This window comes from Silene latifolia, chromosome X (genome assembly GCF_048544455.1).
Source record: "Silene latifolia isolate original U9 population chromosome X, ASM4854445v1, whole genome shotgun sequence".
In the NCBI taxonomy this organism is placed as follows: domain Eukaryota; kingdom Viridiplantae; phylum Streptophyta; class Magnoliopsida; order Caryophyllales; family Caryophyllaceae; genus Silene; species Silene latifolia.
This window is the reverse complement of record NC_133537.1, coordinates 151,483,014-151,490,320: the sequence shown is the minus strand read 5'-3', so window position 1 is coordinate 151,490,320 and position 7,307 is coordinate 151,483,014. Positions and strand designations below refer to the sequence as shown.

The window sequence follows — 7,307 nt, the reverse complement described above, 5'->3', positions numbered from 1 at the left end:
GACCATAATAAACCATCCGAATCCTAACTGACTGAAAAATAGAGTACAAGTGTCATTCATTTGGCACACAGCTCACTAAACTCAAACACAATCTCCTCAAAAATATGGAATAAGATCGGAGGAGTTAGACGGTCACAAACTTTCCTTTTTAACACCGTCTAAATGAATCAAAAGATATAAATAAAACTTTTTCAAACTTTTTTTTTCTTTCTTCTTTTCACGTGAATCAGCTTTTTTTCATTTTTCATTTTTTTTCTTCTTTCACGTTTTTCCTTCTTTTTTTTTCAATTCTTTTTATCTTTCTTTTTTTTTTCTTTTTCTTTCTTTCTTTTTCTCCTTCCTCTATTTACACCAACTCCATACAAAAAGATACGGGCCAAACTGCAGACGGAAAATCATACCACAAAAGACATACTAAACTAGCTTGACTAGGCAGGCTCAGTTTGGGATATAGCTAATGGGTCAAAAAGGCAAGTTTTGGCTTAAGTGGAGCTAAATGGGTGAAAAATATAAGGAAAAAGGGGAAATTTGCAAGCACCTCCCTGCATGTGACACCAACCACAAACCCGAATGTGTGCATTTGACAAGAAATTGAATGTCATAAAAGTGCAAAAATGATGAACATGCTATGCAAGGAGTACTACTCTCAATTCCTAATGAACTGGTCACGAATGTCACCAGTTATGGGCTCTAAAACTCAGAATTTATGGAGTAGTTTGCCAATTTATCAGGTCAAGTCTAAACAGTTAATTATATTTGAACAGAAACTCGTAGACTATGCATATGACAAAGCTAATAACTATCAACAGAAGTGCAAGGCTCAAGTAAAAATGACAAGTTACAGTCAATTTACTAATTTTTTTTGTTTTTTTTGAATTGTTTTTTTAAAGAAATAAACAAACACAAACTGAAATAAATAAACGTGAATGCAAAACAAATGCAAATGCAGACTCAAAAGGATGCAATACCCTCCCCAAACCAAAACGGACAACGCCTTCGTTGTCCTCCAGCATACACCAGCAGATATATACAGGGGAACGGGAATATACAACCAATAAAGAATAAAAACAATAAAATAAAAAGGAAACAAACATAAAAGAGCAAGATGTACATACAAAACACGAACTTCCCCAAACCAGCCAGAAAACTGGGGAAGTGAGTAGACCAGTAGCTACTCATCAGCCTCGTCGTCGTGGACGTCCTCCACCGTGAACTCCGGATCCTCCTCCTCCTCTCTCCTCCTCCTCTGCTCAGCTCGAGCTCTCTCCGCTGCCACCTCCGGGTCCTCGTCCTCCTCCTCCTCCTCAGCAGGCTCCGGGTAACCCTCAGCTGGGTACCGGTAAAAGGAAGGGTGTGGCCAACCGTCTGGGATCGGACGGTGTCGACTCAAGTGGTAATCGTATAGAGGGAACAAAGTCAAAGCTACGTCCCGCTCCATACGAGCCTGTCTCTCTGCAATCTCAACTAACAAACTGTCACGACGCCCTTGGTCCATGACCGAGGACGCCTCAAAGGGAGGTGGAGGTACAAATGTAGACGGTATGACCAGCTGTGCCTATGTCTGGTCGGCGGGTGCGGGAGTAGGAGTAGGAGTAGGAGTCTGGATGGGAGTAGTCATGGAAGGATGGACACTCCCAGAAGGTGTGGACCCTTCTCCAGTCTCAAGTCTACGCCGCTTCTTAGCGGCGGGAAAAGTGGGAGGTGGTCGGAGTGGAAGGTGGTAGTCAGGCAGTGGTGGAAGTCGGGCGCCCCTAGCGACAGTAGGCAAAGGGGCTAGACGGGGGAGAGTGTCACAAGGTAGGTCCACAGACAAGGAACCGTCTATCTTCCAAGTCCGGTAGTCGCGGGTCGACCAATCGAGAGTGGATGGCATCCAGACTCAAGTACCTCTCTCCCCGGAGGTACGGTAAGTCACGAGGCCAGACGGGGAAAAGGGAACGGGCAAGAATGGTGACCATGCCACCGCAGGCAATAGATCCCGTGACCTTCAGCCCCTGGGCCTGGAAGTACTGGGCGGTCAGATAGGCGATGTTGAGGGTAAAAGAACCCTCGCAGTCAATGTTCAGGTAACCGCCTAAGATGGAGAGCGCGTTATTGTGGATGTTGTTTGGCTCCTTTCGGCCAACAATGGTGCTTCCTATCAGTCTAAGAAAGTAACGGGCAGGGGGAAGGTGGACCTAAGCGAGCTTTCGCTCGGGAAAGGTGGTCTGGGCCAAGGTCCGCCAAAGCTGACGAATGACCCTCCTAGGGGCAGTAGCGTCGCCCGTAGAGGAAGGGCCAAGTCTGCTACCAAACTCCTCCAAAGTCATCGAAAAAGTCCGGTTGAACAACCGGAAAGACACAGAAGAACTAGTGGGGGCAGCGTCGTGTGCCCCGGAGGAGAAGGTGAAGGAGCTGAGGAACTCAAGACTCAGCTCCAGGAAGGTACGGCCACTCATAGTAATGAGTCCGGCCATCCCCGTGCCCCATAAAAGCTCACAAACTGACTCGTATATGCCGAGTCTATCAAGTGCCGGTTTATCTAAAAACCGGGTAGGTAAAAACTCACAGCCTAGGAGGTTATAAAACCTCTTACGATGTACACCGTTAACGAAAATTACCTGCCGGTAGTCTGGGTGAGAGTCGAGGGAGTTATCCCCTCGAACATTGACCGTGCCAGAAGGAGCAGCTGTAGTGGAAGTGCTAGGAGCTGACGTAGAACGGGAACGTCCACGACCTCGGCCACGGCCTCTAGAACCCGAAGTAGAAGCCCGTCCAGTGACGGTGCGAGGAACTAAGGCCGCTCTAAAGGCACTGCAGCTCGCAGGAGTCCGCCACAGTGTGCTCACCGTGGCTGGGTAGAGGTTGTGGTCTTTGTGACCACCATCGACGAAGAAAGACTAGCGGCGGTGCTAGTAGTGGCGGTGGGTCATGAATCGAAGTGGCAGCGAAACGGAGCTAGCGGCGGTGCTAGGGGAGTAAAAACGATCTTGGCAACAAACTAAGAACACGAAGTGTTGGCGGTGCGGAGACGGTAGTAACAAAGGGGACTACCGTCTCGATGCAGAGTTAAAGACGGACTAGCGAAGAGCTCGACGAAGGCATCGAACTAGAATCCATCCTGAATAAATAGGGCAGGGGAATTGATAAGAAAACAGTGGCTAAACAAAGATGAAAACCAGCATGGTAACAAAGATGACAATCCCCAAACAAATCGAAAAATTCGACTACGACCCGAAAAAAATTCCCAATTTTTCTCAAAAATTCGAATGACAGCGGGTAAACAGCGAGAGGGGCGGGGTAGCAAGCATCAACAGCAGCAATTAAACAACAAATGAAGTTGACTAAGCATTTGGCAGCAGCAAAAACCAAGTCTTACAGTCGAAAACCAGGTTTCAGTCAAAAATTTCGCCTGTAAAGACCCCTAACCGCAAATTTCGCGCAAAATTCGAATTAAAACATGTAAGAATCAATGAGGCATAGGATTTAAGCATCAAGTAGCGTAAATTAAACAAGCAAACAAAATTTTAGTCGAAAATTTCAACCCAAAACTGAAATCAAAACCCTAATTCCTAATACACTTCATAAAAGGCATAATTGATGAAATTAAAATTCAATCAGGTGTAGGAATTACTTACTTGATGCTAGAGATCTTACAAAGAAGAATTAATCGACAAGAAATAAGCAAATTAGGTGATTTTTGAACGAAAACCGCGCAACCCTAATTCCTTCAATAAACCGAGTAAAGCAACACGAATCAAGGGGAAAGTAGAGGGCTTTTGTCGATTAATTAACAATGAACACAATGTAGGTGACGGATTTGGTAAAATGGCAAGAAAAATGAGGGATTTGGGGGTTTTTAATCGCAAATAGGAAGGGAGGTCGAAAAATTGGGGGGGGGAAATGAAATAAGAATTAAAAGTAAAGGAGTTAAAGGAAACTCCCTGCGTGTCAATTCCCATTTTACTCGATCGAGTGGTTTAGAACTGCTCGATCGAGGACTTTAATGATCTATCTACTCGATCGAGTAGAAATTTACTCGATCGAGAACTCCCCATTTCTGCTTTACTCGATCGACTGATATGGCATTACTCGATCGAGTACAAAAAGTACTCGATCGAGCTCTTTTTCTCGTGCAAGCTCTTGAATTCGTCATTCTTCCTTTAAATTTGCGTAAAAATTCCCCAAACCTGCATAAAAACACTTGTAAAAATATCCCAAAATACCAAATATGCAAAGTAACAGTGTATAGTCTCTATCTACGCTAAAAAAAATTTCTAAATTCTAATTGTCCTAATTAAAAGCAATAAAAGAAATTCAACGGAAATTCAAAAATTGTTTATACAAGTTGGTACACGGGGCATTTCCCCACTCACTTCCCAAAGCAATTCAGTAGCCCCTCGGAGGGCTCCTAACTGGAGGACGTCACCTCAGCAACATTGATCGTCCTCTTCAGCTTCCATGAGCTTAAACTTGAATCATTAGGAGGAGAATAGTTCACATCCACATATGCGCGAACTTTTCTCACCCTTGCTCCTTTCTCACCGGCTTTAACACTGTCACTCCCACTTTGACTGACATTAATTGCACAATGCCCTTTGACATCTCCTTCATTGTTTTCATCTGTACCTGCAGCAAGGAAAACAGACGAACTTTCCTCCTTTTTGCTCTCAACCTGAGGCGGAGGGGTCACAATAGCAGCACAATGCTTTAAATTTTCATTTGGAGTGTCTATAATAGAGAAAATAAAAGAGAGGGCATTGCAAGGCTGAGCTTGCATGGGAGCCCTCCGGAACTTAGACTGATGGAATATCAGCTCCTCGTACCCAACCTGAAAAGTCAATGTCTTGCCCCCGACGATTATTACTGCACGGGTAGTAGATAAAAATGGTCTCCCTAAAATAATAGGGGTATGTGCATCTTCGGGGATGTCAAGTACAACGAAGTCAACGGGAATAAAGAACCTCCCGATCTTAACAGGTACGTCTTCTATTACACCTAGTGGCCGTGATATGCTATGGTCGGCCATCTGAACAGTCATGTTGGTGCAATTAAACTTTGTCAAACCAAGTCTCTTAGCCTGAGACAACGGTAAGACACTCACGCTAGCGCCAAGATCGCATAACGCGTTATCAATCAAGTGGGTACCAATATGACACGGAATCGAAAAACTACCCGGGTCTGACTGTTTGGGAGGTAACTTATTCTGAACTAGGGCCGTCCCTATCTCAGTCAAGGCTACTGTCTCATTATCACTAATCTGCCTCTTACGCGATAAAATTTCTTTCATAAATTTAAGGTAAGAGGGTACCTGTGTCAGCAGTTCGGCGAATGGCACAGTGACCTGCAAGCTTCTCAAGATCTCGGCAAATTTGCCGAATTGTTGATTTGCTTTAGTATTCTGCAGGCGCCTCGGGAAGGAAACCGTGATGGGTATCTCGAGTCCCTTGTTTCTCTCTTCCAACGTGTCAGCCGGATCAAGCTCTGTATCCTTTGGACGCTTCTTTTCTCTCGAACGAGGTCTTTCAGACGATTTCTCACTCGATCGAGCAGTAGCAGGCTCTCGATCAATCTGTCCATTATCCATACTACTCGATCCACCAAAATTCCCATTCGATCGAGTAGTTTCTTCAACAGCATCACTCGATCGAGTAGAAATTTCACTCGATCGAGCAGTTGCATTTTCATGTTCACTCGATCGAGTAGAAATTCCACTCGATCGAGCACTTTCTTCAGCAAATCTACTCGATCGACCTCCGAAAACTAGTCGATCGAGTACCTTCTTAGCCGTCACTCATTTCCTTTGACAAACACTTGTTCACCAGCTATTATTTCCTTCCTCTGGTCTGATTTCAACACTTCCGGTCCCTCATATGAACGACCGCTTCTCGAATTAATTAAATTTACCGTCTCATGTGGATTTTTGTCGGTTTGTGACGGTAAATGACCCGATTTCCTTGTGGGATCTGTTAGCGGCTAACTGGGAAACTTGAGTTTCAAGTGCCTTGATAGAAGCATCTTTTTGTTGGTCGCTTAACTTCCACTGCTTTGTCAAAGACTGCAACATAGTCTTCAACTCGCCTATCTCACTTACCCCACCAGAAGACGAGGCACCTTGATTAGGTGTAGGAAGGGAAGGAGGCTTCTGAAAGCCTTGTTGAGTCTTATGTGGAGGGACATATGACTGCTGCTGGTGCGGAGGAGGGGTAGGATTGAGCACATTTTGACTAGTCCACCTCAAATTGGGATGGACTGCCCCTTGGTTATTATAATAGGAACCCCCTCCTTGCCTATATTGTTGAAAGGCAAGGACCTGTTCCTTCTCTGTAAGACAGCCAATAGCAGTGTGACCGTCGTTGCTACCACACCCCTCACATGTGACGGTCTCCCCTCTAGTAAGCATATGGACCGTCTGAGGCTCCCCAGCAGAATGTAACTCCAACTTATCAAATCTAGCATTCATGGCTTCCAGCTGAGCCACAACTTGCTTATCGACTGCATGAACTGTTCTAATACCATCCCTCGGTTTTCCATATTCAGCACTGTGGTTCGCCATCTCTTCAATAAGGGCCCATCCCTTATCATCGTCGGTATTCTCTTGGAATCTCCCATTAGATGACGCATCAAGTATGGCTCTATGATCATCAAACAGCCCATTGTAGAACTGGTTAGACAGAAACCACGGGTCAAAACCATGGTGAGGAAGAGACCTCACCAACTTCTTGAAACGGGATCATGCTTCATAGAAAGTCTCAGCAGGTGCCTGCTTAAAACTCGTAATCTTTGCCCTCAGCTGATTGGTGCGCTGTGGAGGGAAATATCTCTTATAAAAAGCAAGAGCAAGGGTCTCCCAGTTTGTAACCCCCGCGGTCGTACGGTCCAAGTCAGTTAGCCACTCCCTGGCTGCATCGGTCAAAGAAAAAGGAAATAGAACTTCCTTAATCTTGTCTTGAGTTACCCCCTTTGTTGCGGGGATAGTAGAACAGTAGTCCTTAAAGACCTCCATATGCTTCCTAGGGTCTTCACCTGCCACACCTCTATAGAGATTTCTCTCCACCAGATTGATATAGGAAGGACGGATGTCAAATGTATTCCCATCCTCAGCTGGAGATTGAAACCTTTAGGAATATACGATGCTTTAGGCTCCGAGTGACTATCAATGTTCGACATCTTTACTGGTTGATCAGCAGAAATAGGAATGTCTTCTTCTAAAGACTGGTCTTCAGCGAAAAGAGAATGATGTAGCTCTGGCTCGAAAGTACTCAAGTCTTCCTTTCGTGATTTTCTCTACAGACAGAGTCTATGCCTGAATAGTCTCTCTGGCTCTG

General features: G+C 45.1%; 1 non-coding gene across 1 annotated transcript; it reads left to right on the top strand.

The window, feature by feature from the left end:
• Nucleotides 1-6,668: 6,668 nt before the first annotated feature.
• LOC141625483 (small nucleolar RNA R71) lies at nucleotides 6,669-6,774 on the top strand. Its single transcript, XR_012535262.1, has one exon. It is a non-coding gene; the product is annotated as a small nucleolar RNA R71 (small nucleolar RNA).
• Nucleotides 6,775-7,307: the final 533 nt, after the last annotated feature.